The following is a 27,500-nucleotide window of genomic DNA, read 5'->3' as shown; positions in this document are numbered from 1 at the left end:
TATTTGCCTAAATTGATACGTAATTCGATATTTGTGCATGGATACGAAATTTTCAGTTTCTTTGACGTAAAATTACTTGTTGCAAAACGTAATACTTGGCTTTAAAACAACGCTTTATATGGTAATATGTGGTTTTGCATCTGCCCCATAAAAGTTCATTCGTTTCCAATCATAAAATCGCTTGAAATTAACAGTGCTGGTCAAGACAATTACGTAAATTATTTCTTTAAGACGAAATTTAAAGTTTTTATTAAGTTTTATACAAGTTTACTCTATTCTAAGTAAAGGAGTAATCAGGATAAATTGCTTTTATCTAGAGTAATATATAATTTGCAGTTTTCAGCCAGAATAAGACGTGTTTAATCTTTTTAATGTAAGTTTTCGTGTTCAAAACAAAGGATCGTCTAAAATAAGCAGTTTTTGTCCAGACTGAAACGTAATTCGAATTTCTGTGCCTGAATAAGGAGTTTTCAGTTTCTTTGATGTAACGTTTCTTGTTTGTAACAATGAATAAACGAAAATAATTGGTTTTAATCCAAACTGTGACATAAATCGTTTTTCAAAGGCGAAATCAGACGTTTTGCCTCTGTTTAGTGAAAGTATACTGGTTTCAAAGCATAGAATCGGTTGAAATTAACAGTTTTCGTCAAGACTATAACGCAAATCTTTTGTTTTGTGCTAAAATAAGACGTTTTTAGTCTGTTTGATATAAGTTTTCTTGTTCAAAGCAAAATATTGTCGAAAATCAACCGTTTTTGTCTAAACTGATACAAAATTCGGTGGTTTGTGTCCGAATACAAAGTTTTTAGATTCTTTAATGTATACTGGTTTCAAAGCATAGAATCGTTTGAAATTAACAGTTCTCGTCAAGACTATGACGCAAATCTTTTGTTTTGTGCTAAAATAAGACGTTTTTAGTCTGTTTGATATAAGTTTTCTTGTTCAAAGCAAAATATTGTCGAAAATCAACCGTTTTTGTCTAAACTGATACAAAATTCGGTGGTTTGTGTCCGAATACAAAGTTTTCAGATTCTTTAATGTTAGGTTTGCTGCTTCAAACAAAGAATCAACGAAAATACTTTGTTTTAATACAAACTGCAATATAAAATGTCATTATAGGACAAAACATGATGTTTGGCATTTGTTTAATAAAAATTTACTCGTTTGGAAGCATAGAATCATTCCAAATAAGCTATTCTCGTCATAACTATAATGTAATTAGTATTTTGTGCCAAAATACTGCGTTTTTGTTAGGATTAATAACAATTTAGTCTATTTTAGCAATAAAACGAATAGGATTAGCTGCCTTTATACAAAGTGATACATAAATTGCTCTTTTATGCCAGATTTATACGTTTTTGGTCTGTTCGATGTAAGTTTTCTTGAATAATAATAATAATAATAATAATAATAATAATAATAATAATAATAATAATAATAAAATAATAATAATAATAGTAATAGTAATAAAAGTAATAATAATAATAATACTTTTAACATGGAAAAGTGAAGCTTATTTTGTGTGTTACATAAGCGTTTTCTCATTTCTATGGAAGAGATCATCTGTGATCTGTGTTTTTAGGCAAGAAATTGTCTAAAATTAATAACTCATTTCAAAACTGGTATAAAAACATTTACTATACAAAAGTTATAATCGGTTTTTAATAATAATAATATTAATAGTAATAATAATAATAATAATAATAATATAAATTATAATAATAATAATAAAAGTAATAGTAATAATAATAATAATAAAAATAATAATAATAGTAGTAATAAAAGTAAGCTTAGTTTTCTAAGCAAAAATAAAGCTTATTTTGTGTGTTATATGATCGTTTTCTCATTTCTATGCAAGAGATCATCTGTGATCTGTGTTTTTAGGCAAGAAATTGTCTAAAATTAATAACTCATTTTAAAACTGGTATAAAAACATTTACTATACAAAAGTTATAATCGGTTTTTATTAATAATACTAGTAATAAAAATAATAATAATAATATTAATAATAAAAGTAATAATAATAATAATAATAATAATAATAATAATTATAGTAGTAATAATAATAATAATAATAATAATAATAATAATAATAGTAATAAAAGTAATAATAATAGTAGTAATAACGTCTAAAATAAGCCGTTTTTGTTTGAACTGATAAATAATTCGGACTAAGAGTGAACAAAAATAATTTGTTTTAATCCAAACTGATACTTTTTGTTTCTATAAGAGTTCTATAAGAGTCCGAGATACGCCGTTCTCGTCAAGTCTATAACGTAATTCGTTTTTTTGTGTCAGAATATGTGGCTTTAGTTACGCTTTATAAAAGTTTGGTCTTATGTAAGCAAAGAAACTAACAGGATAAACTGCTTCTATATAAAGTGATACATAATTAGCTCATTTGTGACAGAATACGACGTTTTCTGTCTGTTTAATATAAGTTTTTAATAATAAAAATAATAATAATAATAGAAATAAAAATAATAATAATAGTAATAAAGGAAAGCTTAGTTTTTTAAGCAAAAATGAAGCTTATTTTGTGTGTTATATGAGCGTTTTCTCATTTCTATGCAAGAGATCATCTGTGATCTGTGTTTTTAGGCAAGAAATTGTTTAAAATTAATTACTCATTTTAAAACTGGTATAAAAACATTTACTATACAAAAGTTATAATCGGTTTTTAATAATAATAATAATAATAATAATAATAATAATAATAATAATAATAATAATAATAATAATAATAATAATAATAATAATAATAATAATAATAATAATAATAATAATAATAATAATAGTAATAAAAATAATAATAATAATAATAATAATAATAATATTTATAATGAATTTTTTTCTAAATTGAAGCTTAGATTTTCTAAGCAAAAATGAAGCTTATTTTGTGTTATCTGAGCGTTTTCTCATTTCTATGCAAGAGATCATTTGTGATCTGTGTTTTTAGGCAAAAAATTGTCTAAAATTAATAACTCATTTTAAAACTGGTATAAAAACATTTACTATACAAAAGTTATAATCGGTTTTTATTAATAATAATAGTAATAATAATAATAATATTAATAAAAATAATAATAATAATAATAATAATAATATTAATAATAATAATTATTATAGTAATAATAATAATAATAATAATAATAATAATAATAATAATAATAGTAATAAAAATAATAATAATAGTAGTAATAACGTCTAAAATAAGCCGTTTTAATCTAAACTGATACTTTTTGTTTCTATAAGAGTCCTATAAGAGTCCGAGATACGCCGTTCTCGTCAAGTCTATAACGTACATAAGAGCAAACTTTTATAAAGCGTAACTAAAGCCACATATTCTGACACAAAAAAACGAATTACTACTAAAGTGTTAGACCCAATTAATTTAGTTTAATTTTGGTTTTTCAAACATTCTATTTTAAAGCAAATTTTTGTTAAAGATTATTTATATCCAACTCTATAACTCGCTTATGGTTGGTCTTACACAGGAAATGCAAATAACTCTTTTGTAGAAAATTTTATCAGCTTTAATTTTGAAAAAAAGATAAAAATTGATAGGAGTAACTGTTTTCGAGATATAAGCAAAAAACCAATAAGAAAACTGTAACTGTTACTGAATAAAAATGTAATTCAGTTTTCAATGTTTGAGACGAAGACGAAAATGCAGCATTTAAAAACGACTCTGAAGACTTCAGTGACTTTTATGTCACCTCCTTTTTCTTCTAATAAAGTATTGGACCAAATAAATTAAGCGTATTTTAAATCACAAGACATTTTCTGTTAAAGCACTTTTTTTTAAAATATTAATTATTTTCAAACTTATATCTCGCTTATGGTTAGTTCTACATGAAAAATGCAAATAACTATTTTGTAGGAAATTTTAGCAGCTTTAATTTTAGTAAAAAAATAAAAATTGATAGGAGTAACTGATTTTGAGATATAAGCAAAAAACCAAAAAACTGTTACCTTAATTAAGCGCTTGCATATAAGCAAATTTAGTACTATAAGTATTATTATTATTAATGTTATTGTTATTAATATGACGACTAAAAACGTCTCTGAAGACTTTGGTGACTTTTGTGTCTTCTCCTTTTTCCTCTACTAAATTGTTGGATCCAATTAATTTATTTTAATTTCGGTTTTTCAAACATTTTATTTTAAAGCAAATTTTTGTTAAATATTATTTATATCCAACTCTATAACTCGCTTATGGTTGGTCTTACAAAAAAAATGCAAATAACTATTTTGTAGGAAATTTCATCAGCTTTAATTTTGAAAGAAAAATAAAAATTGATAGGAGTAACTGTTTTCGAGATATGAGCAAAAAACCAAAATGAAAACTGTTACAGTTACTGAACAAAAATGTAATTCAGTTTTTAATGTTTGAGACGAAGTCGAAAATGCAGCATTTAAAAACGACTCTGAAAACTTCAGTGATTTTTATGTCACCTCCTTTTTCTTTTAATAAAGTATTGGATCCAATAAATTAAGTGTATTTTAAATCACAAGACATTTTCTGTTAAAGCACTTTTTTTTAAATATTAATTATTTTCATACTTATATCTCGCTTATGGTTAGTCCTACATAAAAAATGCAAATAACTATTTTGTAGGAAATTTTATCAGCTTTAATTTTAGTAAAAAGATAAAAATTGATAGGAGTAACTGATTTTGAGATATAAGCAAGAAACCAAAAAACTGTTACCTTAATTAAGCGCTTGCATATAAGCAAATTTAGTACTATAAGTATTATTATTATTAATCTTATTGTTATTAATATGACGACTAAAGACGACTCTGAAAACTTTAGTGAATTTTATGTCTCCTCCTTTTTTCTCTACTAAAATGCTAGACCCAATTAATTTAGTTTAATTTCAGTTTTTCAAACATTTTAATTTAAAGCAAATTTTTGTTAAAGATTATTTATATCCAACTCTATAACTCGCTTATGGTTGGTCCTACAAAAGAAATGCAAATAACTATTTTGTATGAAATTTTATCAGCTTTAATTTTTAAAGAAAGATAAAAATTGATAGAAGTAACTGTTTTTGAGATATAAGCAAGAAACCAAAAAACTGTTACCTTAATTAAGCGCATGCATATAAGCAAATTTAGTACTATAAGTATTATTATTATTAATGTTATTGTTATTAATATGACGACTAAAGAAGACTCTGAAACCTTTAGTGACTTTTATGTCTCCTCCTTTTTCCTCTACTAAAATGCTAGACCCAATTAATTTAGTTTAATTTCAGTTTTTCAAACATTTTATTTTAAAGCAAATTTTTGTTAAAAATTATTTATATCCAACTCTATAACTTGCCTATGGTTTGTCCTACAGGAAATTTGCAAATAACTATTTTGTAGGAAATTTTATCCGCTTTAATTTTGAAAAAAAGATAAAATTTGATAGGAGTAACGGTTTTCGAGATATAAGCAAAAAACCAAAGTAAAAACTGTTACAGCTACTGAACAAAAATGTAATACAGTTTTCAATGTTTGAGACGAACCGAAATTAAACTAAATTAATTGGGTCTAACACTTTAGTTGAGAAAAAAGGAGAAGACATAAAAATCACCAAAGTCTTCAAAGTTGTTTTTAGTCGTCATATTAATAATAATAACATTAATAATAATACTAATAGTACTAAATTTGCTTATATACAAGCGCTTAATTAAGGTAACAGTTTTTGGTTTCTTGCTTATATCTCGAAAACAGTTACTCCTATCAATTTTTATCTTTCTTTAAAAATTAAAGCTGATAAAATTTCCTACAAAATAATTATTCACATTTTTTTTGTAAGACCAACCATAAGCGAGTTATAGAGTTGGATATAAATATTCTTTAACAAAAATTTGCTTTAAAATAAAATGTTTGAATAACTGAAATTAAACTAAATTAATTGGGTCTAACACTTTAGTAGAGGAAAAAGGAGAAGACATAAAAGTCACTAAAGGTCTCAGAGTCGTCTTTAGTCGTCATATTAATAACAATAACATTAATAATAATAATAATACTAATAGTACTAAATTTGCTTATATGCAAACGCTTAATTAAGGTAACAGTTTTTTGGTTTCTTGCTTATATCTCGAAAACAGTTACTCCTATCAATTTTTATCTCTTTACTAAAATTAAAGCTGACAAAATTTCCTACAAAATAGTTATTTGCATTTTTCATGTAGGACTAACCATAAGCGAGATATATGATTGACAATAATTAATATTTAAAAAAAAAGTGCTTTAACAGAAAATGTCTTGTGATTTAAAATACACTTAATTTATTGGGTCCAACACTTTATTAGAGAAAAAAGGAGGTGAAATAAAAGTCACTGAAGTCATTAGAGTCGTTTTTAAATGCTGCATCTTCGACTTCGTCTCAAACATTGAAAACTGTATTACATTTTTGTTCAGTAACTGTAACAGTTTTCACTTTGGTTTTTTGCTTATATTTCGAAAACCGTTACTCCTATCAAATTTTATCTTTTTTTCAAAATTAAAGCGGATAAAATTTCCTACAAAATAGTTATTTGCAAATTTCCTGTAGGACGAACCATAGGCGAGTTATAGGGTTGGATATAAATAATCTTTAACAAAAATTTGCTTTAAAATAAAATGTTTGAAAAACCGAAATTAAACTAAATTAATTGGGTCTAACACTTTAGTAGAGAAAAAAGGAGAAGACATAAAAATCACCAAAGTCTTCAAAGTTGTTTTTAGTCGTCATATTAATAACAATAACATTAATAATAATAATACTAATAGTACTAAATTTGCTTATATGCAAGCGCTTAATTAAGGTAAGAGTTTTTGGTTTCTTGCTTATATCTCGAAAACAGTTACTCCTATCAATTTTTATCTTTCTTTAAAAATTAAAGCTGATAAAATTTCCTACAAAATAGTTATTCGCATTTCTTTTGTAGGACCAACCATAAGCGAGTTATAGAGTTGGATATTAATATTCTTTAACAAAAATTTGCTTTAAAATAAAATGTTTGAATAACTGAAATTAAACTAAATTAATTGGGTCTAACACTTTAGTAGAGGAAAAAGGAGAAGACATAAAAGTCACTAAAGGTTTCAGAGTTGTCTTTAGTCGTCATATTAATAACAATAACATTAATAATAATAATACTAATAGTACTAAATTTGCTTATATGCAAACGCTTAATTAAGGTAACAGTTGTTTGGTTTCTTGCTTATATCTCGAAAACAGTTACTCCTATCAATTTTTACCTCTTTACTAAAATTAAAGCTGACAAAATTTCCTACAAAATAGTTATTTGCATTTTTCATGTAGAACAAACCATAAGCGAGATATATGATTGAAAATAATTAATATTTAAAAAAAAAGTGCTTTAACAGAAAATGTCTTGTGATTTAAAATACACTTAATTTATTGGGTCCAACACTTTATTAGAGGAAAAAGGAGGTGACATAAAAGTCACTGAAGTCTTTAGAGTCGTTTTTAAATGCTGCATCTTCGACTTCGTCTCAAACATTGAAAACTGTATTACATTTTTGTTCAGTAACTGTAACAGTTTTCACTTTGGTTTTTTGCTTATATTTCGAAAACCGTTACTCCTATCAAATTTTATCTTTTTTTCAAAATTAAAGCGGATAAAATTTCCTACAAAATAGTTATTTGCAAATGTCCTGTAGGACGAACCATAGGCGAGTTATAGAGTTGGATATAAATAATCTTTAACAAAAATTTGCTTTAAAATAAAATATTTGAAAAACCGAAATTAAACTAAATTAATTGGGTCTAACACTTTAGTAGAGAAAAAAGGAGAAGACATAAAAATCACCAAAGTCTTCAAAGTTGTTTTTAGTCGTCATATTAATAACAATAACATTAATAATAATAATACTAATAGTACTAAATTTGCTTATATACAAGCGCTTAATTAAGGTAACAGTTTTTGGTTTCTTGCTTATATCTCGAAAACAGTTACTCCTATCAATTTTTATCTTTTTTTAAAAATTAAAGCTGATAAAATTTCCTACAAAGTAGTTATTCGCATTTCTTTTGTAAGAGCAACCATAAGCGAGTTATAGAGTTGGATATAAATATTCTTTAACAAAAATTTGCTTTAAAACAAAATGTTTGAATAACTGAAATTAAACTAAATTAATTGGGCCCAACACTTTATTAGAAGAAAAAGGAGGTGACATAAAAGTCACTAAAATCTTTAGAGTCGTTTTTAAATGCTGCATCTTCGACTTCGTCTCAAACATTGAAAACTGTATTACATTTTTGTTCAGTAACTGTAACAGTTTTCACTTTGGTTTTTTGCTTATATCTCGAAAACCGTTACTCCTATCAAATTTTATCTTTCTTTCAAAATTAAAGCGGATAAAATTTCCTACAAAATAGTTATTTGCAAATTTCCTGTAGGACGAACCATAGGCGAGTTATAGAGTTGGATATAAATAATTTTTAACAAAAATTTGCTTTAAAATAAAATATTTGAAAAACTGAAATTAAACTAAATTAATTGGGTCTAGCATTTTAGTAGAGGAAAAAGGAGGAGACATAAAAGTCACTAAAGTTTTCAGAGTCGTCTTTAGTCGTCATATTAATAACAATAACATTAATAATAATAATACTTATAGTACTAAATTTGCTTATATGCATGCGCTTAATTAAGGTAACAGTTTTTTGGTTTCTTGCTTATATCTCGAAAACAGTTACTCCTATCAATTTTTATCTTTCTTTAAAAATTAAAGCTGATAAAATTTCATACAAAATAGTTATTTGCATTTCTTTTGTAGGACCAACCATAAGCGAGTTATAGAGTTGGATATAAATAATCTTTAACAAAAATTTGCTTTAAAATAAAATGTTTGAAAAACCGAAATTAAACTAAATTAATTGGGTCTAACACTTTAGTAGAGAAAAAAGGAGAAAACATAAAAATCACCAAAGTCTTCAAAGTTGTTTTTAGTCGTCATATTAATAACAATAACATTAATAATAATAATACTAATAGTACTAAATTTGCTTATATGCAAGCGCTTAATTAAGGTAAGAGTTTTTTGGTTTCTTGCTTATATCTCGAAAACAGTTACTCCTATCAATTTTTATCTTTATACTAATAATAAAGCTGATAAAATTTGCAACAAAATAGTGATTTGCATTTTTCTTGTAGGATCAACCATAAGCGAGTTATAGAGTTGGATATTAATAATATTCAACAAAAATTTGCTTTAAAATAAAATGTTTGAAAAACTGAAATTAAACTAAATTAATTGGGTCTAGCATTTTAGTAGAGGAAAAAGGAGGAGACATAAAAATCACTAAAGTTTTCAGAATCGTCTTTAGTCGTCATATTAATAACAATAACATTCATAATAATAATACTTATAGTACTAAATTTGCTTATATGCATGCGCTTAATTAAGGTAACAGTTTTTTGGTTTCTTGCTTATATCTCGAAAACAGTTACTCCTATCAATTTTTATCTCTTTACTAAAATTAAAGCTGACAAAATTTCCTACAAAATAGTTATTCGCATTTTTCATGTAGGACTAACCATAAGCGAGATATATGATTGACAATAATTAATATTTAAAAAAAAAGTGCTTTAACAGAAAATGTCTTGTGATTTAAAATACACTTAATTTATTGGGTCCAACACTTTATTAGAGGAAAAAGGAGGTGACATAAAAGTCACTGAAGCCTTTAGAGTCGTTTTTAAATGCTGCATCTTCGACTTCGTCTCAAACATTGAAAACTGTATTACATTTTTGTTCAGTAACTGTAACAGTTTTCACTTTGGTTTTTTGCTTATATTTCGAAAACCGTTACTCCTATCAAATTTTATCTTTTTTTCAAAATTAAAGCGGATAAAATTTCCTACAAAATAGTTATTTGCAAATGTCCTGTAGGACGAACCATAGGCGAGTTATAGAGTTGGATATAAATAATCTTTAACAAAAATTTGCTTTAAAATAAAATGTTTGAAAAACCGAAATTAAACTAAATTAATTGGGTCTAACACTTTAGTAGAGAAAAAAAGAGAAGACATAAAAATCACCAAAGTCTTCAAAGTTGTTTTTAGTCGTCATATTAATAACAATAACATTAATAGTAATAATACTAATAGTACTAAATTTGCTTATATGCAAGCGCTTAATTAAGGTAAGAGTTTTTTGGTTTCTTGCTTATATCTCGAAAACAGTTGCTCCTATCAATTTTTATCTTTCTTTAAAAATTAAAGCTGATAAAATTTCCTACAAAATTGTTATTCGCGTTTCTTTTGTAGGACCAACCATAAGCGAGTTATAGAGTTGGATATAAATAATCTTTAACAAAAATTTGCTTTAAAATAAAATGTTTGAAAAACCGAAATTAAACTAAATTAATTGGGTCTAACACTTTAGTAGAGAAAAAAGGAGAAGACATAAAAATCACCAAAGTCTTTAAAGTTGTTTTTAGTCGTCATATTAATAACAATAACATTAATAATAATAATACTAATAGTACTAAATTTGCTTATATACAAGCGCTTAATTAAGGTAACAGTTTTTGGTTTCTTGCTTATATCTCGAACACAGTTACTCCTATCAATTTTTATCTTTCTATAAAAATTAAAGCTGATAAAATTTCCTACAAAATAGTTATTTGCATTTCTTTTGTAAGACCAACCATAAGCGAGTTATAGGGTTGGATATAAATATTCTTTAACAAAAATTTGCTTTAAAATAATATGTTTGAATAACTTAAATTAAACTAAATTAATTGGGTCTAACACTTTAGTAGAGGAAAAAGGAGAAGACATACAAGTCACTAAAGGTTTCAGAGTCGTCTTTAGTCGTCATATTAATAACAATAACATTAATAATAATAATACTAATAGTACTAAATTTGCTTATATGCAAACGCTTAATTAAGGTAACAGTTTTTTGGTTTTTTGCTTATATTTCGAAAACCGTTACTCCTATCAAATTTTATCTTTTTTTCAAAATTAAAGCGGATAAAATTTCCTACAACATAGTTATTTGCAAATTTCCTGTAGGACGAACCATAGGCGAGTTATAGAGTTGGATATAAATAATCTTTAACAAAAATTTGCTTAAAAATAAAATGTTTGAAAAACCGAAATTAAACTAAATTAATTGGGTCTAACACTTTAGTAGAGAAAAAAGGAGAAGACATAAAAATCACCAAAGTCTTCAAAGTTGTTTTTAGTCGTCATATTAATAACAATAACATTAATAATAATAATACTTATAGTACTAAATTTGCTTATATACAAACGCTTAATTAAGGTAACAGTTTTTGGTTTCTTGCTTATATCTCGAAAACAGTTACTCCTATCAATTTTTATCTATTTACTAACATTAAAGCTGATAAAATTTGCAACAAAATAGTTATTTGCATTTTTCTTGTAGGATCAACCATAAGCGAGTTATAAAGTTGGATATTAATAATATTCAACAAAAATTTGCTTTAAAATAAAATGTTTGAAAAACTGAAATTAAACTAAATTAATTGGGTTTAGCATTTTAGTAGAGAAAAAAGGAAAAGACATAAAAATCACCAAAGTCTTCAAAGTTGTTTTTAGTCGTCATATTAACACAATTAATTTAGTTTAATTTCAGATTTTCAAACATTTTATTTTAAAGCAAATTTTTGTTAAATAAATTTAATATCCAACTCTATAACTCGCTTATGGTTGGTTCTACAAGAAAAATGCAAATAACTATTTTGTAGCAAATTTTATCAGCTTTAATTTTAGTAAAAAAATAAAAATTGATAAGTGTAACTGTTTTCGAGATATAAACAAGAAACCAAAAAACTGTTACCTTAATTAAGCGTTTGCATATAAGCAAATTTAGTACTCAGTTTTAAAATGAGTTATTAATTTTAGACAATTTCTTGCCTAAAAACACAGATCACAGATGATCTCTTGCGTAGAAATGAGAAAACGCTTAGATAACACAAAATAAGCTTCATTTTTGCTTAGAAAAACTAAGCGTTAATTTAGAAAGAAAATCATTATTATTATTATTATTATTATTATTATTAAAAACCGATTATAAGTTTTGTATAGTAAATGTTTTTATACCAGTTTTAAAATGAGTGACTAATGTTTGACAATTTCTTGCCTAAAACTATAAAATGGCTTAGAGTGCCAAAAACACAGATCACACATGATCTTTTCCATTGAAATGAGAAAACGCTCATGTAACACACAAAATAAACTTCATTTTTCCTTATTAAAAGTATTATTATTATTATTACTTTTATTACTATTACTATTATTATTATTAATATTATTGTTGTTATTATTATTATTATTAGTATTATTATTATTATTATTATTATTATTATTATTAATATTATTATTATTATTATTATTATTATTATTATTATTATTATTATTATTATTATTATTAACTTTTGTATAGTAAATGTTTTTTTTCCAGCTTTAAAATGAGTTATTAATTTTAGACAATTTCTTGCCTATAAACTATAAATTGGCTTAGATTACCTAAAAACACAGATCACACATGATCTTTTGCATAGAAATGAGAAAACGCTCATGTAACACACAAAATAAACTTCATTTTTCCTTATTAAAAGTATTATTATTATTATTATTATTACTTTTATTACTATTACTATTATTATTATTATTATTATTATTATTATTATTACTATTATTATTAGTGTTATTATTATTATTATTATTATTATTATTAACTTTTGTATAGTAAATGTTTTTATACCAGTTTTAAAATGAGTTATTAATTTTAGACAATTTCTTGCCTAAAAACACAGATCACAGATGATCTCTTGCACAGAAATGAGAATACGCTCATATAACACACAAAATAAGCTTCATTTTTGCTTAGAAAAACTAAGCTTTAATTTAAAAAGAAATTCATTATTATAAGTATTATTATTATTATTATTATTATTATTATTATTATTATTATTATTATTATTATTATTATTATTATTATTATTATTATTATTATTATTATTATTATTATTATTATTATTATTATTATTATTATTATTATTATTATTATTAAAAACCGATTATAACTTTTGTATAGTAAATGTTTTTATACCAGTTTTAAAATGAGTGATTAATTTTAGCCAATTTCTTGTCTAAAAACTATAAAATGGCTTAGATTGCCTAAAAACACAGATCACACATGATCCTTTACATAGAAATGAGAAAACGCTCATGTAACTCACAAAATAAACTTCATTTTTCCTTATTAAAAGTATTATTATTATTATTTTTATTACTATTATTATTATTATTATTTTCATTAACTTTTGTATAGTAAATGTTTTTATACCAGTTTTAAAATGAGTTATTAATTTTAGACAACTTCTTGCCTAAAAACACAGATCACAGATGATCTCTTGCATAGAAATGAGAAAACGCTCATATAACACACAAAACAAGCTTCATTTTTGCTTAGAAAACTAAGCTTACTTTCATTACTATTATTATTATTATTATTGTTATTATCATTATTATTATTATTATTATTATTATTATTATTATTATTAAAAACTTATATTAAACAGACAGAAAACGTATTCTGTCACAAAAGAGCTTATTATGTATCACTTTAAATAGAAGCAGTTTATCCTGTTTGTTCCTTTGCTTACATAAGAGCAAACTTTTATAAAGCGTAACTAAAGCCACATATTCTGACACAAAAAAACGAATTACGTTATAGACTTGACGAGAACGGCGTATCTCGGACTCTTGTAGGACTCTTATAGAAACAAAAAGTATCAGTTTGGATTAAAACAAATTATTTTTGTTGACTCTTAGTCCGAATTGTTCATCAGTTCAAACAAAAACGGCTTATTTTAGACGATCTTTTGCTTTGAACAAGAAAACTTACATCGAACAGACTAAAAACGTATAAATCTGGCATAAAAGAGCAATTTATGTATCACTTTGTATAAAGGCAGCTAATCCTATTCGTTTCATTGCTAAAATAGACTAAATTGTTATTAATCCTAACAAAAACGCAGTATTTTGGCACAAAATACTAATTACATTATAGTTATGACGAGAATAGCTTATTTGGAATGATTCTATGCTTCCAAACGAGTAAATTTTCATTAAACAGATGCCAAACATCATGTTTTGTCCTATAATGACATTTTATATTGCAGTTTGTATTAAAACAAAGTATTTTCGTTGATTCTTTGTTTGAAGCAGCAAACCTAACATTAAAGAATCTGAAAACTTTGTATTCGGACACAAACCACCGAATTTTGTATCAGTTTAGACAAAAACGGTTGATTTTCGACAATATTTTGCTTTGAACAAGAAAACTTATATCAAACAGACTAAAAACGTCTTATTTTAGCACAAAACAAAAGATTTGCGTTATAGTCTTGACGAGAACTGTTAATTTCAAACGATTCTATGCTTTGAAACCAGTATACTTTCACTAAACAGAGGCAAAACGTCTGATTTCGCCTTTGAAAAACGATTTATGTCACAGTTTGGATTAAAACCAATTATTTTCGTTTATTCATTGTTACAAACAAGAAACCTTACATCAAAGTAACTGAAAACCTCTTATTCAGGCACAGAAAATCAAATTACGTTTCAGTTTGGACAGAAACTGCTTATTTTAGACGATCCTTTGTTTTGAACACGAAAACTTACATTAAAAAGATTAAAAACGTCTTATTCTGGCTCAAAACTGCAAATTATGTATTACTTTGGATAAAAGCAGCTTATCCTGATTACTCCTTTGCTTAGAATAGGGCAAACTTGCATAAAACTTAATGAAAATTTTTAAATTTTGTCTCAAAGAAATAATTTACGTTATAGTTTTGACCAGAACTGTTAATTTCAAACGATTTTATGCCCCCAAACAAGAAAACTTTCACTAAACCGATGCCAAACGTCTTAGTTCGTTTTATAAAAACTACTTAAGTTACAGTTTAAACAAAAACAAATTATTTTCGTTGTTGTTGTGGCAAAATAATTTATTTCGAATGATTCAATGGAGGGAAACGAGTAAACTTTTATAGGACAGATGCAAAACACCATATTACCACATAAATCGTTATTTTAAAGCAAAGTATTAGCTTTTGCACTTGTTTAATTAAAGTTTGCTAACTTCGAAGAATGTAATCGTCCGAAATATTTTTTTTTGTCAAAACTATAACGTAATTTGTTCTTTTGAGCTTGAATATAGAGTTTTCATTACGTTTTATAGTAGTTTACTCTACTCTAAGCATAGAATCAAACAGAGTAATCCGCTTTTGTTAAAACTGATACATAATTTGCTCTTATTTTCGAGAATAAAACGTTTTCAATATGTTTGATAAAATTTTTCTTGTTTATAGCAAGGAATCGTTTAAAAATAGCTGTATTTGCCTAAATTGATACGTAATTCGATATTTGTGCATGGATACGAAATTTTCAGTTTATTTGACGTAAAATTACTTGTTGCAAAACGTAATACTTGGCTTTAAAACAACGCTTTATATGGTAATATGTGGTTTTGCATCTGCCCCATAAAAGTTCATTCGTTTCCAATCATAAAATCGCTTGAAATTAACAGTGCTGGTCAAGACTATTACGTCAATTATTTCTTTAAGACGAAATTTAAAGTTTTTATTAAGTTTTATACAAGTTTACTCTATTCTAAGTAAAGGAGTAATCAGGATAAATTGCTTTTATCTAGAGTAATATATAATTTGCAGTTTTCAGCCAGAATAAGACGTGTTTAATCTTTTTAATGTAAGTTTTCGTGTTCAAAACAAAGGATCGTCTAAAATAAGCAGTTTTTGTCCAGACTGAAACGTAATTCGAATTTCTGTGCCTGAATAAGGAGTTTTCAGTTTCTTTGATGTAAGGTTTCTTGTTTGTAACAATGAATAAACGAAAATAATTGGTTTTAATCCAAACTGTGACATAAATCGTTTTTCAAAGGCGAAATCAGACGTTTTGCCTCTGTTTAGTGAAAGTATACTGATTTCAAAGCATAGAATCGGTTGAAATTAACAGTTCTCGTCAAGACTATAACGCAAATCTTTTGTTTTGTGCTAAAATAAGACGTTTTTAGTCTGTTTGATATAAGTTTTCTTGTTCAAAGCAAAATATTGTCGAAAATCAACCGTTTTTGTCTAAACTGATACAAAATTCGGTGGTTTGTGTCCGAATACAAAGTTTTTAGATTCTTTAATGTATACTGGTTTCAAAGGATAGAATCGTTTGAAATTAACAGTTCTCGTCAAGACTATGACGCAAATCTTTTGTTTTGTGCTAAAATAAGACGTTTTTAGTCTGTTTGATATAAGTTTTCTTGTTCAAAGCAAAATATTGTCGAAAATCAACCGTTTTTGTCTAAACTGATACAAAATTCGGTGGTTTGTGTCCGAATACAAAGTTTTCAGATTCTTTAATGTTAGGTTTGCTGCTTCAAACAAAGAATCAACGAAAATACTTTGTTTTAATACAAACTGCAATATAAAATGTCATTATAGGACAAAACATGATGTTTGGCATTTGTTTAATAAAAATTTACTCGTTTGGAAGCATAGAATCATTCCAAATAAGCTATTCTCGTCATAACAATAATGTAATTAGTATCTTGTGCCAAAATACTGCGTTTTTGTTAAGATTAATAACAATTTAGTCTATTTTAGCAATGAAACGAATAGGATTAGCTGCCTTTATACAAAGTGATACATAAATTGCTCTTTTATGCCAGATTTATACGTTTTTAGTCTGTTCGATGTAAGTTTTCTTGAATAATAATAATAATAATAATAATAATAATAATAATAATAAAATAATAATAATAATAGTAATAGTAATAAAAGTAATAATAATAATAATACTTTTAACATGGAAAAATGAAGCTTATTTTGTGTGTTACATAAGCGTTTTCTCATTTCTATGCAAGAGATCATCTGTGATCTGTGTTTTTAGGCAAGAAATTGTCTAAAATTAATAACTCATTTCTAAACTGGTATAAAAACATTTACTATACAAAAGTTATAATCGGTTTTTATTAATAATACTAGTAATAAAAATAATAATAATAATATTAATAATAAAAGTAATAATAATAATAATAATAATAATAATAATTATAGTAGTAATAATAATAATAATAATAATAATAATAATAATAATAATAATAATAATAATAATAATAGTAATAAAAATAATAATAATAGTAGTAATAACGTCTAAAATAAGCCGTTTTTGTTTGAACTGATAAATAATTCGGACTAAGAGTGAACAAAAATAATTTGTTTTAATCCAAACTGATACTTTTTGTTTCTATAAGAGTCCTATAAGAGTCCGAGATACGCCGTTCTCGTCAAGTCTATAACGTAATTCGTTTTTTTGTGTCAGAATATGTGGCTTTAGTTACGCTTTATAAAAGTTTGCTCTTATGTAAGCAAAGAAACTAACAGGATAAACTGCTTCTATTTAAAGTGATACATAATTAGCTCATTTGTGACAGAATACGACGTTTTCTGTCTGTTTAATATAAGTTTTTAATAATAAAAATAATAATAATAATAATAGAAATAAAAATAATAATAATAGTAATAAAGGAAAGCTTAGTTTTTTAAGCAAAAATGAAGCTTATTTTGTGTGTTATATGAGCGTTTTCTCATTTCTATGCAAGAGATCATCTGTGATCTGTGTTTTTAGGCAAGAAATTGTTTAAAATTAATTACTCATTTTAAAACTGGTATAAAAACATTTACTATACAAAAGTTATAATCGGTTTTTAATAATAATAATAATAATAATAATAATAATAATAATAATAATAATAATAATTATAATAATAATAATAATAATAATAATAATAATAATAATAATAGTAATAAAATTAATAATAATAATAATAATAATACTTATAATAAATTTTTTTCTAAATTGAAGCTTAGTTTTTCTAAGCAAAAATGAAGCTTATTTTGTGTTATCTGAGCGTTTTCTCATTTCTATGCAAGAGATCATTTGTGATCTGTGTTTTTAGGCAAGAAATTGTCTAAAATTAATAACTCATTTTAAAACTGGTATAAAAACATTTACTATACAAAAGTTATAATCGGTTTTTATTAATAATAATAGTAATAATAATAATATTAATAAAAATAATAATAATAATAATAAGAATAATATTAATAATAATAATAATTATAGTAATAATAATAATAATAATAATAATAATAATAATAATAGTAATAAAAATAATAATAATAGTAGTAATAACGTCTAAAATAAGCCGTTTTTGTTTATACTGATGAACAATTCGGACTAAGAGTCAACAAAAATAATTTGTTTTAATCCAAACTGATACTTTTTGTTTCTATAAGAGTCCTATAAGAGTCCGAGATACGCCGTTCTCGTCAAGTCTATAACGCACATAAGAGCAAACTTTTATAGAGCGTAACTAAAGCCACATATTCTGACACAAAAAAACGAATTACTACTAAAGTGTTAGACCCAATTACTTTAGTTTAATTTTGGTTTTTCAAACATTCTATTTTAAAGCAAATTTTTGTTAAAGATTATTTATATCCAACTCTATAACTCGCTTATGGTTGGTCTTACACAGAAAATGCAAATAACTCTTTTGTAGGAAATTTTATCAGCTTTAATTTTGAAAAAAAGATAAAAATTGATAGGAGTAACTGTTTTAGAAATATAAGCAAAAAACCAATAAGAAAACTGTAACTGTTACTGAATAAAAATGTAATTCAGTTTTCAATGTTTGAGACGAAGACGAAAATGCAGCATTTAAAAACGACTCTGAAGACTTCAGTGACTTTTATGTCACCTTCTTTTTCTTCTAATAAAGTATTGGATCCAATAAATTAAGTGTATTTTAAATCACAAGACATTTTCTGTTAAAGCACTTTTTTTTAAATATTAATTAATTTCAAACTTAAATCTCGCTTATGGTTAGTTCTACATGAAAAATGCAAATAACTATTTTGTAGGAAATTTTAGCAGCTTTAATTTTAGTAAAAAGATAAAAATTGATAGGAGTAACTGATTTCGAGATATAAGCAAGAAACCAAAAAACTGTTACCTTAATTAAGCGCTTGCATATAAGCAAATTTAGTACTATAAGTATTATTATTATTAATGTTATTGTTATTAATTTGACGACTAAAAACGTTTCTGAAGACTTTGGTGACTTTTATGTCTTCTCCTTTTTCCTCTACTAAATTGTTAGATCCAATTAATTTAGTTTAATTTCGGTTTTTCAAACATTTTATTTTAAAGCAAATTTTTGTTAAATATTATTTATATTCAACTCTATAACTCGCTTATGGTTGGTCTTACAAAAGAAATGCATATAACTATTTTGTAGGAAATTTCATCAGCTTTAATTTTGAAAAAAAAATAAAAATTGATAGGAGTAACTGTTTTCGAGATATGAGCAAAAAACCAAAGTGAAAACTGTTACAGTTACTGAACAAAAATGTAATTCAGTTTTCAATGTTTGAGACGAAGTCGAAAATGCAGCATTTAAAAACGACTCTAAAGACTTCAGTAATTTTTATGTCACCTCCTTTTTCTTCTAATAAAGTATTGGATCCAATAAATTAAGTGTATTTTAAATTACAAGACATTTTCTGTTAAAGCACTTTTTTTTAAGTATTAATTATTTTCATTCTTATATCTCGCTTATGGTTAGTCCTACATAAAAAATGCAAATAACTATTTTGTAGGAAATTTTATTAGCATTAATTTTAGTAAAAAGATAAAAATTGATAGGAGTAACTGATTTCGAGATATAAGCAAGAAACCAAAAAACTGTTACCTTAATTAAGCGCTTGCATATAAGCAAATTTAGTACTATAAGTATTATTATTATTAATGTTATTGTTATTAATATGACGACTAAAGACGACTCTGAAAACTTTAGTGAATTTTATGTTTCCTCCTTTTTCCTCTACTAAAATGCTAGACCCAATTAATTTAGTTTAATTTCAGTTTTTCAAACATTTTATTTTAAAGCAAATTTTTGTTAAAAATTATTTATATCCAACTCTATAACTCGCTTATGGTTGGTCCTACAAGAAAAATTCAAATAACTATTTTGTAGAAAATTTTATCAGCTTTAATTTTGAAAAAAAGATAAAAATTGATAGGAGTAACTGTTTTCGAGATATAAGCAAAAAAGCAATAAGAAAACTGTAACTGTTACTGAACAAAAATGTAATTCAGTTTTTAATGTTTGAGACGAAGTCGAAAATGCAGCATTTAAAAACGACTCTGAAGACTTGAGTGACTTTTATGTCACCTCCTATTTCTTCTAAAAAAGTATTGGACTCAATAAATTAAGTGTATTTTAAATCACAAGACATTTTCTGTTAAAGCACTTTTTTTTAAATATTAATTATTTTCAAACTTATATCTCGCTTATGGTTAGTTCTACATGAAAAATGCAAATAACTATTTTGTAGGAAATTTTATCAGCTTAAATTTTAGTAAAAAAATAAAAATTGATAAGTGTAACTGTTTTCGAGATATAAGCAAGAAACCAAAAAACTGTTACCTTAATTAATTGCTTGCATATAAGCAAATTTAGTACTATTAGTATTATTAATGTTATTGTTATTAATATGACGACTAAAAACGATTCTGAAGACTTTGGTGACTTTTATGTCTTCTCCTTTTTCTTCTAATAAAGTGTTAAACCCAATTAATTTAGTTTAATTTCGGTTTTCAAACATTTTATTTTAAAGCAAATTTTTGTTAAAGATTATTTATATCCAACTCTATAACTCACTTACGAGTATAGTTGGTCTTACAAAAGAAATGCAAATAGCTATTTTGTAGGAAATTTTATCAGCTTTAATTTTGAAAAAATGATAAAAATTGATTGGAGTAACTGTTTTCGAGATATAAGCAAAAAACCAAAGTGAAAACTGTTACAGTTACTGAACAAAAATGTAATTCAGTTTTCAATGTTTGAGGCGAAGTCGAAAATGCAGCATTTAAAAACGACTCTGAAGACTTCAGTGACTTTTATGTCACCTCCTTTTTTTTCTAATAAAGTATTGAACCCAATAAATTAAGTGTATTTTAAATCACAAGACATTTTCTGTTAAAGCACTCTTTTTTAAATATTAATGGTTTTCAAACTTAAATCTCGCTTATGGTTAGTCCTACATGAAAAATGCAAATAACTATTTTGTAGGAAATTTTAGCAGCTTTAATTTTAGTAAAAAGATAAAAATTGATAGGAGTAACTGTTTTTGAGATATAAGCAAGAAACCAAAAAACTGTTACCTTAATTAAGCGCTTGCATATAAGCAAATTTTGTACTATTAGTATTATTATTATTAATGTTATTGTATTTAATATGACGATTAAAAACGTCTCTGAAGACTTTGGTGACTTTTATGTCTTCTCCTTTTTCCTCTACTAAAGTGTTAGATCCAATTAATTTAGTTTAATTTCGGTTTTTCAAACATTTTATTTTAAAGCAAATTTTTGTTAAATATTATTTATATCCAACTCTATAACTCGCCTATGGTTGGTCCTACAGGAAATTTGCAAATAACTATTTTGTAGGAAAGTTTTTCAGCTTTAATTTTGAAAAAAAGATAAAAATTGATAGGAGTAACTGTTTTCGAGATATAAGCAAAAAAGCAATAAGAAAACTCTATCTGTTACTGAACAAAAATGTAATTCAGTTTTTAATGTTTGAGACGAAGACAAAAATGCAGCATTTAAAAACGACTCTGAAGACTTCAGTGACTTTTATGTCACCTCCTTTTTCTTCTAATAAAGTATTGGACCCAATAAATTAAGTGTATTTTAAATCACAGTTTTTTGGTTTCTTGCTTATATCTCGAAAACAGTTACTTCTATCAATTTTTATCTTTTTACTAAAATTAAAGCTGACAAAATTTCCTACAAAATAGTTATTTGCATTTTTCATGTAGAACTAACCATAAGCGAGATATATGTTTGAAAATAATTAATATTTAAAAAAAAAGTGCTTTAACAGAAAATGTCTTGTGATTTAAAATACACTTAATTTATTGGGTCTAACACTTTATTAGAGGAAAAAGGAGGTGACATAAAAGTCACTGAAGTGTTTAGAGTCGTTTTTAAATGCTGCATCTTCGAATTCGTCTCAAACATTGAAAACTGTATTACATTTTTGTTCAGTAACTGTAACAGTTTTCACTTTGGTTTTTTGCTTATATCTCGAAAACCGTTACTCCTATCAAATTTTATCTTTTTTTCAAAATTAAAGCTGAAAAACTTTCCTACAAAATAGTTATTTGCAAATTTCCTGTAGGACGAACCATAGGCGAGTTATAGAGTTGGATATAAATAATTTTTAACAAAAATTTGCTTTAAAATAAAATGTTTGAAAAACTGAAATTAAACTAAATTAATTGGGTCTAGCATTTTAGTAGAGGAAAAAGGAGGAGACATAAAAGTCACTAAAGTTTTCAGAGTCGTCTTTAGTCGTCATATTAATAACAATAACATTAATAATAATAATACTTATAGTACTAAATTTGCTTATATGCATGCGCTTAATTAAGGTAACAGTTTTTTGGTTTATTGCTTATATCTCGAAAACAGTTACTCCTATCAATTTTTATCTTTTTTTAAAAATTAAAGCTGATAAAATTTCATACAAAATAGTTATTTGCATTTCTTTTGTAGGACCAACCATAAGCGAGTTATAGAGTTGGATATAAATAATCTTTAACAAAAATTTGCTTTAAAATAAAATGTTTGAAAAACCGAAATTAAACTAAATTAATTGGGTCTAACACTTTAGTAGAGAAAAAAGGAGAAAACATAAAAATCACCAAAGTCTTCAAAGTTGTTTTTAGTCGTCATATTAATAACAATAACATTAATAATAATAATACTAATAGTACTAAATTTGCTTATATGCAAACGCTTAATTAAGGTAACAGTTGTTTGGTTTCTTGCTTATATCTCGAAAACAGTTACTCTTATCAATTTTTATCTCTTTACTAAAATTAAAGCTGACAAAATTTCCTACAAAATAGTAATTTGCATTTTTCATGTAGGACTAATCATAAGCGAGATATATGATTGAAAATAATTAATATTTAAAAAAAAAGTGCTTTAACAGAAAATGTCTTGTGATTTAAAATACACTTAATTTATTGGGTCCAACACTTTATTAGAGGAAAAAGGAGGTGACATAAAAGTCACTGAAGTCTTTAGAGTCGTTTTTAAATGCTGCATCTTCGACTTCGTCTCAAACATTGAAAACTGTATTACATTTTTGTTCAGTAACTGTAACAGTTTTCACTTTGGTTTTTTGCTTATATTTCGAAAACCGTTACTCCTATCAAATTTTATTTTTTTTTCAAAATTAAAGCGGATAAAATTTCCTACAAAATAGTTATTTGCAAATGTCCTGTAGGACGAACCATAGGCGAGTTATAGAGTTGGATATAAATAATCTTTAACAAAAATTTGTTTTAAAATAAAATGTTTGAAAAACCGAAATTAAACTAAATTAATTGGGTCTAACACTTTAGTAGAGAAAAAAGGAGAAAACATAAAAATTACCAAAGTCTTCAAAGTTGTTTTTAGTCGTCATATTAATAACAATAACATTAATAATAATAATACTAATAGTACTAAATTTGCTTATATACAAGCGCTTAATTAAGGTAACAGTTTTTGGTTTCTTGCTTATATCTCGAAAACAGTTACTCCTATCAATTTTTATCTTTCTTTAAAAACTAAGCTGATAAAATTTCCTACAAAATAGTTATTCGCATTCCTTTTGTAGGACCAACCATAAGCGAGTTATAGAGTTGGATATAAATATTCTTTAACAAAAATTTGCTTTAAAATAAAATGTTTGAATAACTGAAATTAAACTAAATTAATTGTGTCTAACACTTTAGTAGAGGAAAAAGGAGTTGGATATAAATAATCTTTAACAAAAATTTGCTTTAAAATAAAATGTTTGAAAAACCGAAATTAAACTAAATTAATTGGGTCTAACACTTTAGTAGAGAAAAAAAGAGAAGACATAAAAATCACCAAAGTCTTCAAAGTTGTTTTTAGTCGTCATATTAATAACAATAACATTAATAATAATACTTATAGTACTAAATTTGCTTATATGCATGCGCTTAATTAAGGTAACAGTTTTTTGGTTTCTTGCTTATATCTCGAAAACAGTTACTCCTATCAATTTTTATCTATTTACTAACATTAAAGCTGATAAAATTTGCAACAAAATAGTTATTTACATTTTTCTTGTAGGATCAACCATAAGCGAGTTATAAAGTTGGATATTAATAATATTCAACAAAAATTTGTTTAAAATAAAATGTTTGAAAAACTGAAATTAAACTAAATTAATTGAGTCTAGCATTTTAGTAGAGAAAACAGGAAAAGACATAAAAATCACCAAAGTCTTCAAAGTTGTTTTTAGTCGTCATATTAACACAATTAATTTAGTTTAATTTCAGATTTTCAAACATTTTATTTTAAAGCAAATTTTTGTTAAATATTATTAATATCCAACTCTATAACTCGCTTATGGTTGGTTCTACAAGAAAAATGCAAATAACTATTTTGTAGCAAATTTTATCAGCTTTAATTTTAGTAAAAAAATAAAAATTGATAAGTGTAACTGTTTTCGAGATATAAACAAGAAACCAAAAAACTGTTACCTTAATTAAGCGTTTGCATATAAGCAAATTTAGTACTCAGTTTTAAAATGAGTTATTAATTTTAGACAATTTCTTGCCTAAAAACACAGATCACAGATGATCTCTTGCGTAGAAATGAGAAAACGCTTAGATAACACAAAAAAAGCTTCATTTTTGCTTAGAAAAATTAAGCGTTAATTTAGAAAGGAAATCATTATTATAAGTATTATTATTATTATTATTATTTTTATTATTATTGTTATTATTTTTATTACTATTATTATTATTATTATTATAATTATTATTATTATTATTATTATTATTATTATTATTATTATTATTATTATTATTATTATTATTATTATTATTATAATTATTATTATTATTATTATTATTATTAAAAACCGATTATAAGTTTTGTATAGTAAATGTTTTTATACCAGTTTTAAAATGAGTGATTAATGTTTGACAATTTCTTGCCTAAAACTATAAAATGGCTTAGAGTGCCAAAAACACAGATCACACATGATCTTTTTCATAGAAATAAGAAAACGCTTATGTAACACACAAAATAAACTTCATTTTTCCTTATTAAAAGTATTATTATTATTATTATTACTTTTATTACTATTACTATTATTGTTGTTATTATTATTATTATTATTATTATTATTATTATTATTATTATTATTATTAATATTATTATTATTGTTTTTAGGCAACCTAAGCCAATTTATAGTTTATAGGCAAGAAATTGTCTAAAATTAATAACTCATTTTAAAGCTGGAAAAAAAACATTTACTATACAAAAGTTAATAATAATAATAATAATATTAATAATAATAATAATAATAATAATAATAATAATAATAATAATAATAATAATAACAACAATAATATTAATAATAATAATAGTAATAGTAATAAAAGTAATAATAATAATAATACTTTTAATAAGGAAAAATGAAGTTTATTTTGTGTGTTACATGAGCGTTTTCTCATTTCAATGGAAAAGATCATGTGTGATCTGTGTTTTTGGCACTCTAAGCCATTTTATAGTTTTAGGCAAGAAATTGTCAAACATTAATCACTCATTTTAAAACTGGTATAAAAACATTTACTATACAAAACTTATAATCGGTTTTTAATAATAATAATAATAATAATAATAATTATAATAATAATAATAATAATAATAATAATAATAATAATAATAATAATAATAATAATAATAATAATAATAATAATAATAATAATTATAATAATAATAATAATAATAGTAATAAAAATAATAACAATAATAATAAAAATAATAATAATAATAATAATACTTATAATAATGATTTTCTTTCTAAATTAACGCTTAGTTTTTCTAAGCAAAAATGAAGCTTATTTTGTGTTATCTAAGCGTTTTCTCATTTCTACGAAAGAGATCATCTGTGATCTGTGTTTTTAGGCAAGAAATTGTCTAAAATTAATAACTCATTTTAAAACTGAGTACTAAATTTGCTTATATGCAAACGCTTAATTAAGGTAACAGTTTTTTGGTTTCTTGTTTATATCTCGAAAACAGTTACACTTATCAATTTTTATTTTTTTACTAAAATTAAAGCTGATAAAATTTGCTACAAAATAGTTATTTGCATTTTTCTTGTAGAACCAACTATAAGCGAGTTATAGAGTTGGATATTAAATTTATTTAACAAAAATTTGCTTTAAAATAAAATGTTTGAAAATCTGAAATTAAACTAAATTAATTGTGTTAATATGACGACTAAAAACAACTTTGAAGACCTTGGTGATTTTTATGTCTTTTCCTTTTTTCTCTACTAAAATGCTAGACCCAATTAATTTAGTTTAATTTCAGTTTTTCAAACATTTTATTTTAAAGCAAATTTTTGTTGAATATTATTAATATCCAACTTTATAACTCGCTTATGGTTGATCCTACAAGAAAAATGCAAATAACTATTTTGTTGCAAATTTTATCAGCTTTAATGTTAGTAAATAGATAAAAATTGATAGGAATAACTGTTTTCGAGATATAAGCAAGAAACCAAAAAACTGTTACCTTAATTAAGCGCCTGCATGTAAGCAAATTTAGTACTATAAGTATTATTATTATTAATGTTATTGTTATTAATATGACGACTAAAAACAACTTTGAAGACTTTGGTGATTTTTATGTCTTCTCCTTTTTTCTCTACTAAAGTGTTAGACCCAATTAATTTAGTTTAATTTCGGTTTTTCAAACATTTTATTTTAAAGCAAATTTTTGTTAAAGATTATTTATATCCAACTCTATAACTCGCCTATGGTTCGTCCTACAGGAAATTTGCAAATAACTATGTTGTAGGAAATTTTATCCGCTTTAATTTTGAAAAAAAGATAAAAATTGAGAGGAATAACTGTTTTCGAGATATAAGCAAGAAACCAAAAAACTGTTACTTTAATTAAGCGTTTGCATATAAGCAAATTTAGTACTATTAGTATTATTATTATTAATGTTATTGTTATTAATATGACGACTAAAGACGACTCTGAAACCTTTAGTGACTTTTATGTCTTCTCCTTTTTCCTCTACTAAAGTGTTAGACCCAATTAATTTAGTTTAATTTAAGTTATTCAAACATTTTATTTTAAAGCAAATTTTTGTTAAAGAATATTTATATCCAACTCTATAACTCGCTTATGGTTGGTCTTACAAAAGAAATGCAAATAACTATTTTGTAGGAAATTTTATCAGCTTTAATTTTTAAAGAAAGATAAAAATTGATAGGAGTAACTGTTTTCGAGATATAAGCAAGAAACCAAAAACTGTT

The sequence above is a fragment of the Tribolium castaneum genome, chromosome 7, assembly GCF_031307605.1.
Source record: "Tribolium castaneum strain GA2 chromosome 7, icTriCast1.1, whole genome shotgun sequence".
NCBI lineage: Eukaryota > Metazoa > Arthropoda > Insecta > Coleoptera > Tenebrionidae > Tribolium > Tribolium castaneum.
Note: the sequence above shows the minus strand (reverse complement) of the source record.